Source organism: Schistocerca serialis, chromosome 5 (genome assembly GCF_023864345.2).
Source record: "Schistocerca serialis cubense isolate TAMUIC-IGC-003099 chromosome 5, iqSchSeri2.2, whole genome shotgun sequence".
NCBI lineage: Eukaryota > Metazoa > Arthropoda > Insecta > Orthoptera > Acrididae > Schistocerca > Schistocerca serialis.
Window position 1 is genome coordinate 796,225,649 of NC_064642.1, and position 8,798 is coordinate 796,234,446.

Consider the following 8,798-nt stretch of genomic DNA (forward strand, 5'->3'; position numbering starts at 1 on the left):
AGTAATTAATTTAAAATAAACTTTACATCAAATAACGAGGAAATCAATTATTATTTCCACGTAGATTGAAAACCGTCTCTCCCGAGCGAGATATTACCAAACAACTTTACAATCTTATAGACAGTTTGATCAATAATAACAGTTCTTTCCCCATCAAAACTGACATACGCCACTAAGGTTGAATTAAACCGCAATTTTAGAAAACGGTTTGAATTAAGTGCATACTTTCATATTACTATAAATTTAAATCAAGTTGCCAGTCTTCATGTTACTTTTATTTCTTGTCAAGATGTGAAGAAATATCTCTGCAGCTTTCCTCAGGCAGCACTCCACTATGCATAAGAAATATTCAAAACATGTAACCCGGGAAACCTTACAGAGCCACCACAAGTTTTAGAAAACTGCAGCTTGTACAATAACTGAGGCCACGAGATTGTGAGGCCGCGACTTGGCCACGAACGGTGGAGGCGATTGACTACTTACCTTCGAATTAAGATGTGGACTCCGTTTGTACTTGCAACCCGTTCAGAACACCGAAATCGGAACCAAACAGCACACGGGAGCTCAGGCGAAGTCCACCGCCCTTACACCTGCTACTAATTTAAAAGGGGAGGCTTTGCACTTCGGTGGCCCACTGCCTCCGATCTGTGAAACATAAATCAGAAGCGACAACAGGGAACCAAACAACCCTTCCTTCACCTTAACACTCAAACTTATACAGAAAACAATAATAAAATTGATTTCATTCCTTTAAGCAGAACCACGTACACGAATGATGCAAACGAAACTGGCTCATTAAAACCCAAGCATCACATGGAGCATCTTATGTGAGCCTGTAAGGTACCACACAGCAATCTTTAGACACGGGATATAGATCGTTCGGTAAGGCTGCGCTCACGTATCAAGGTTTTAGACACTTGCCAGCTGAAGTAAGAACAATACTATTAAGGAGCGAAGCACACACTTAATAAGAGGCATGAAATATCACATCACAGTCCTTGCAACACTTTTATGCCTCAAGAGCAATCATCTTTATATTTCACTAATCTTTTATAGGACTTGAATTACTTAACTCGATGCCAGCTGCTGGATGGATGTGGCGAAGACACCAGACGTTGCTTAGTGTGATAGTAACAGAGTGGTCCTTTACGGAAGCGAGCACATGGCATAGCTTCACGAGGTTGCCAAGAAGCCACAGCGCCGGCCGCTGTTACTGACCCCAGTACGATCAGGCGCCAACTGCCGCCCGTACTCTGGCACACCGCGCTCGCTGTCGCCTCGCCAACGTCTCGCTAATACGCGCACTTCCACGTTCCGTCCCCAACGTTGTTCCCTCACTTCCAGTCGGTACTGCTCCCTATATCCTGAGCCGACCCAGGCTCCAAAGACAAACTTCTGCCAGATGGAATCGATTGTGCCTAACCAAAGATAGCCCTGGCACCAGTCCCGCCACGGCTCACCTATCATGTTATTAATATACAACATAAACAACAAGGTTGCCAATACACTTTTCTGAGCACACGTGGAGTTATTTCTACACGGTAAGATAAAAAAAAAAAAGATCGACAGGCCCCAGAGAAGTTTTTCAAATTGGTCACAAACTGATAGTGATACAGTTATCGACAGAAAGTGCAAACTTTTGTAAACTTTGGCGGCAGGTGGGTGAATGTGTGATGCTGCAACGCAATTTAACCCTGCAGCAGAGAAATTTTGCAAATTGGTCACAAACTGATAGTGATACAGTTATCGACAGAAAGTGCAAACTTTTGTAAACTTTGGCGGCAGGTGGATGAATGTGTGATGCTGCAACGCAATTTAACCCTGCAGCAGAGAAGTTTTGTAAATTGTTCACAAACTGATAGTGATGCAGTTATCGACAGAAAGTGCAAACTTTTGTAAACTTTGGCGGCAGGTGGATGAATGTGTGACGCTGCAACGCAATTTAACCCTGCAGCTGTCGATAACATGGCATACGGTCTTTGCGAATTTCATTCCATGTCCTCAGATGTACAATAACCACGCCTCGCAAGCAGGCGTGTGTACAGTACACGCAGGTTTCAGCATTTGAAAGAGGACATATAATGGTCTCAAAGAAGCCGGCTGGAGTAACCAGTGAATCGCTCGAAATTTGAACAGAAGTGATGCCTCAGTCCTACAATGTTGACTGTAATGGGTGAACCACAGTCCACACACTGTCAAGAACGAAGCAGTCGACCTAGAGAGACGACAGAACTAGAGGATCGAAAAACCGCCAGAGAACACTCAGAGTCCCAGGTTATCATCATCGATGTGACGTACAACTGGCGATTTAGTGACCACAAAGACCATTGAGAGGGGGATGAGCTGGTATTGACCTCTGCGCACCAAAAAGTCCGTTGCAGTGGTTTCGGGCACATTCGGCCTGGAAACCGGTTGACTGGAGCAGAAATGTCTTCAGTGAAGAGTACCGCTTCCAAACGAGCCCCGACGGCCACCGCAGAGTATCTGGAGACGTTCTGGACAGCGGTAGGATACCAGCCTCAGTGTTGCCCGGCAACCAGGACAGAGCAGCCATTTCATCTCATAGCAAGATCCCACTGTTATCACCTGTGGCACCCTTACAGCACAGTTATACGTTGATGATATTCTAGCCCAGTTTTATTACCCTTCATGACAAGCCATCCTGGACTTACGTTTCACCAAGATAACGCCCGCCCACACGCGGTGAGACCTTCTACTGCTTCTCTTCGTGCATGTCAAACGACACCTGGGCCAGCAAGGTCGCCTGATATTGAGAACGTTCGGAGAACGATGGGAGGGCCCACCAAACAGGTTGGGATTTTCACGATATAATGCGACAATTAGACAGTCTTTGACGCTATATCCCTCAGGAAAACATCCGACACGAGATGGTAGTCAGAGCTAGAGGTATGAGACATTCCATTTCGGTGATCGTTAGGAAATTCAATACTCCGAGAACCACAGTGTCAAGAGTGTGGTGAGAATATCAGATTTGAGGTATTATCTCTCACTATGGACAACGCAGTGGTCAACGCGCTTCACTAAACGAACGAGAGCAGCGGCGTTTTATAAAGTGCTATCAAACAGGCAACAGTTTGAAATAACCGCAGAAATCGATGTGGGGCGCACGACGAACGTATCCGTTAGGACAGTGCGGCGAAACTCGTCGCTAATGGGCTGTGGCAGCAGACGATGCACGCGACTGCCTTTGCTAACAGTACGGCACCGTCTACAGCGCCTTTCCTAATCTTGTGACCATATCAATCGGACTCTAGACGACTGGAAACCATTTTCCAGTCAGATGAGTCCCGGTTTCAGTTGGTCAGAGCTGATGGTAGGATTCGAGTGTGCCCCGCAGACTTCACGAAGCCATGGACTCTACTTGTTAACACTTTGCCGTCTGCACGTCTCGTACAAATTTATTCCCTTGGCGCCGGCAGCGCTAATTCGGATTACTCGGCTTGTCGCCGTCCGTTCTTGACATGATCGAGAGTTGATAAATTGTTACGTTTTACTAGTCTCATCCTTTGTTCTCTTAAGTTCTCAATCCTGTCCACCTACTTTCATGAAATTTCGAAGATATACATACGTAAATAAATAGGAAATTTGTTCGTTTCATATATTTATTTGCCTGGTCTTTGGTACTTAGTATTTCTCTTTCGTATGATATGCAGCAAAACAGTCTCAAAGATGTAACACAACTTCACGAAACTTCCACATTAAGTTTGTTGTTCTTTTCTTTGTTTTTGGAACATGGATGGCAGTATATCGATTCGGTGTTACCTTATCTGACCGGAAAGTCTGTGAACCGGACCATGATGAGACGTACACGATGTAGTGGCAACCTCCAAGTTTTGCTCCGCGCATTCGTCGTAAGTAATCGCATCGTCTCTTTCGTCTGCCATGATGAAAGGGCTCAAGTACTCACAAAAACAAAAACAAAACTTGTTGACGTGTGTAACTTATTGTTACCTAAACAAAACACCAACAGAACGCAAAAGATACAAAAGTGCTGTCGTTGGCCACCGCACGATACTAAGCTCACGACACCACTGTGGTGTCGCCGGCCACTGAACGATACTATGCACACGACACCGCTCTGGTGTCGCCAGCCGTTGACCGCTATTTCGCGCACGGAACCACTGTGTTGTCGCTGGACGGCAGCGTGTTAACAAGGCACTGTGCAAGCTGGTGGTGCCTCCGTAATGGTTTGGGCGGTGTTTACATCCAGTGGACTGGGTCCTCTGTTCCAACTGAATCGATCGTTGACTGGAAATGGTTATGTTTGCGCCATGTCACCAGGTTACAATTGTTCGCGATTGGTTAGAAGAATATTGTGGATAATTCTAGGAAATTATTTGGTCACACAGACCGCCCGACGTGAATCCGTCACGCATCTATGGACGTAATCGAGAGGTCAGATCGTACGCAACATCCTGTGTCGGAAACGCTTTCGCAATTATGGATGGCTATGGAGGCAGCGTGGCTCAATATTTCTGCAGGTGGATTCTGACGACTTGTTGAGTTCCGGCCACGTCGAGTTGCATCATTACACCGGGGTGTCCGACACGGTATTAGGAGGTGTTCCAAGACTTTTGTATCTTCAGTGAAGTGTTTACAGTTGTTTCTAATACCACTGCCACCGAACGAGGTGGCGCAGTGGTCAGTCAGCACACTGGACTCACATTCGGGAGGACGACGGTTCAAACCCGCGTCTGGCCATCCGGATTTAGATTTTCCGAGATTTCCCTAAATCGCTTGACGCTAATGCCGGGATGATTTCTTCGAAACGGCGCGGCTGAATTCCTTCCTCATCCTTCCCTGATGGGACCGATGAGCTAGCTGTTTGGACCCTTCCTCCAAATCAATCATCCAAGCAACGCCACTGCCTCTAATGTCTGTATGACTCAGCTATGGAGAAGTCACAGTTTATTTCGAAGTATCTTTACAAGGAGAGTACGCCAGTGGGTTCCCTTAGTCTATGGATCATTCTACGAGGAACATTAGAGTCCAGTATTTTCTCCTCCCGAACAGGCCATGAAGGCCCAATGGTACCGACCGGCCGCCGTGTCATCCTTAGCCCATAGGCGTCATTGGATGTGGATATGGATGGGCATGTGGTCAGCACACCGCTCTCCCGGCCGTACGTCAGTTTCCGAGACCGGAGTCGCTCCTCAGTTTACCTCACAAGGGCTGACTGCATCCCGCTTGCCAACAGCGCTCGGCAGACCGGATGGTCACCCATCCAAGTGCTAGCCCAGCCCGACAGCACTTAACTTTGGTGATCTGACGGGAACCGGTGTTACCACTGCGGCAAGGCCATTGGCATTACAGTCCAGTATATGTTAGACAATTATTTTCAACTCGAGCCACAGTTCTACTACATGCTCCTACCGTCAGGTGAATGTTTCGAGTTCCTTCCTGAGATGTGACACGACAAGCTCTGTATCTGCTTACTACTGCAATTGCCTCATGCTTATTGATTCAGTTTTCAATTCGAACATCTTCATCGATGCGTGATTTATTTGTATCCATTAAGGTTAAAATATCTGCATCATGAGTGGACTTTCGCACGCTCTCTAATGCATAGTTTTCAGAGAAGACATTAACTGAGTTTTCTGGATGTCTTCTCACACCATACTCTATAATTTTTGTTAGGTGAGCGTTAAACGAGTAAAGTCTTCTCCGGTACTGGGTAGGGAGCATTTGTAATAGCATCGCTGTTTCCTCTAAGGTTTTCGTTTAAATCTGGGGACGTGTCGTGTGGTTGATAAAAAGATCTAATTCTGATATTATACCCGTTAGTGATACGGAATGACCAAACAGTCTCGCTTGCAAAATGGTTCAAATGGCTCTGAGCACTATGGGACTTAGCTTCTGAGGTCATCAGTCCCCTAGAACTTAGAACTAGTTAAACCTAACTAACCTAAGGACATCACACACATCCATGCCCGAGAAAGGATTCGAACCTGCGACCGTAGTGGTCACGCGGTTCCAGACTTTAGCGCCTACAACCGCTCGGCCACTCCGGCAGGCAGTCTCGCTTGCAGTTTCATTTCCTATTTGGGTGGATTTGTGTTTGTTGTCTACATCGGCAAATACACAACCTCGATTCCCCATTAGCCTAGCCATTCGACACATGCCAAAAATCTCGCTGCTGTCAATTTCTGGTTACAGCCTTCTTTCTGTACCTTTTGCTGTGTAAGCTTCAATGTTTTTTAAAATTACTTCAAACTCTGGGAGTTCCTTGCGAAAGTCTTGGCGTCTGATCTCCAGGATTTTAATCCATTCACCTGTGGAGACTATGTATTTGGATATTACCCCAATTCTTCGGGACCTATGACTGTCGTTATCTGGAATGGATGTACACACGCCAGAGCTAGAAAAACATGTTTGTACACTCCACGCTCGGCCAACTGCGTAGGTGTCTCTGGTGTGCAGTGCAAGCCTGGGCGAGTTTGTGTGATCCTATGAGTACAATACTCAACCCTACATCCCCTGTCCAGAAATTCACAACCTTACTTGACACAGAAATTTCGAAATCTCTGGTTCAAACAGTGCACCCGGCTCTAAACCACAGCCGGCAGCAGTGGCCGAGCGGTTCTAGGCACTTCAGTCTGGAACCGCGCGACCGCTACGGTCGCAGATTCGAATCCTGCCTCTGGCATGGGAGTGTGTGACGTCCTTAGGTTAGTTAGGTTTAAGTAGTTCTATGTTCTAGGGGACTGATGACCTCAGATGTTAATTCACATAGTGCTCAGAGCCATTTCTGTTGTGGATTGACAAGAGGGCCAACCCACTAATGTAAGAGGAAGCCGAAAGGCACGTGTTTTAGGTCACGCAGCCTGGCGTGAGGTCTGGAACAGGACAAGGAAGTTAGACTAGAAAAAAAGGATGTAGCTGGTGGAATACTTAACTTTAATCCATTAATGTTGAACGTAGCTCTTGTCTGTACAGTATTTACAATATCAATAGCAACTGATAATGGCGCCTTGCTAGGTCATAGCAAATGAAGTAGCTGAAGGCTATGCTAACTATTGTCTCGGCAAATGAGAACGTATTTTGTCAGTGAACCATTGCTAGCAAAGTCGGTTGTACAACTGGGTGAGTGCTAGGAAGTCTCTCTAGACCTGCCGTATGGCGGCGCTCGGTCTGCAATCACTGATATTGGCAACACACGGGTCCGACGTATACTAACGGACCGCGGCCGATTTAAAGGCTACCACCTAGCAAGTGTGGTGTCTGGCGGTGACACCACAATTTCTACCATTTGAATCTAAACCACAGAGCCCCAATCAGTTCTGCGGACAATGCTGCAGACTGTGAACTTCGTTGAAACTTTGGAAGGCTGATTATCTCAGCCCTTTTGTCAGTCACTGAAACGCTCCAAGTACGACACCAGACTCCAGATAAGAAATGTCATTCGGCTGTATGTGCACTATTTACAGCTGGTTCACTATTTTTGTCTGAGTGCTTAAGTTTTGAATACAAACATCCTGAAACGGTGGCCGAAGACATCCAGTGTAAAGACTCACCGACGTTCTACCAACAGACTTGTCAAAGAGGTCGCAAGAGTGGAGAAAAGTTCAGCACTTCGTGTGGCAAACTCCCATTAAAGCAGTCCGTACGATTCCTAATTGTCAACATTATGCGGGCGCAGAAGCTACAAAGGAAGGAAGGACGATTAGAGTTTAACGTCCCGGTGGTATAGAGATAGAGAAGGGCTGCAGAAGTAATGCAAAACTGTTACATTTAAGAATGCATATCCACAGAAAACGTGGTCGTAATTGAAAAAAAAGTGTCATGATGACCTCTTCATCGCGAAAAAATCCCGGAGTAGCTACTCATTCTGATCTCCGGTAGAGTTGTGCCATTGGTGAAGTGACCATGAGATAAAAACTGAGTATCTAATGTAAGGAAATATCCTGCGAGTTGACACGTGGAATATCAGAAGTCTGAATGTGGTAGGGAAACCAGAAAATCTTAAAAAGCAAACGTAGAGGCTCAATCCAGATCCAGTTTGTGTCAGTGAAGTGAACTGGGAGAAACTTAAGGATTTCTGATCAGACGAATATGTGGTACTATCGGCAGCAGCAGAAAATGGTGTAATAGGAGTAGGATTCGTTGTGAAGGCAGCGTAGAGAGTGGGTTGCTGTGGATACTTCATGGCTAGGCTTTTCATCATCACATTCGACAGCAGACCAACGCAGACAAGGATAGTTCAGGCATACATGTCTGTGTGATAAGCATAAGATGAAGAAACAGAGTATGAGGGTTTTGAGCGGTTGAATCAGCATGTAAAGGGAGTAGGATGATTGCTGTGTTACTTGAAGGGACTGAAGACGGTGTCGCGGGAGCATATGGGCTTAGTTGCAAGGATAAGAGACAAGAAAGACTAAGAGATATCTGCAGTAAAGAAAGGCTAACAGATATCTGCAGTAAGTTCAGCTGGTAATAGTGATCACATCATGGTGAGGGAGAGATTCCGTAATCAGATACTGGATTGTAAGTCGTTCAAATGATTCAAATGGCTCTGAGCACTGTGGGACTTAACATCTGAGGTCATCAGTCCCCTAGAACTTAGAACTATTTAAACCTAACTAACCTAAGGACATCACACACATCCATGCCAGAGGTAGGATTCGAACCTGGGACCGTAGCGGTCGCGCGGTCCCAGACTGAAGGGCCTAGAATCGCTCGATCACTGCGGCCGGCCTTCTAAGGCGTATATAGAAATTTTAGACCGTGATTACAATTCAGTAATGGTGAAGTGTAGGCTGAGGTATGAAAGAATCGTC

The 8,798-nt window shown here is 46.1% G+C and overlaps 1 pseudogene; it reads right to left on the reverse strand.

Moving 5' to 3' along the window:
• Positions 1–5,209: 5,209 nt before the first annotated feature.
• Positions 5,210–5,327, reverse strand: LOC126482698 (5S ribosomal RNA; annotated as a pseudogene).
• Between the last annotated feature and the right edge of the window lie 3,471 nt (positions 5,328–8,798).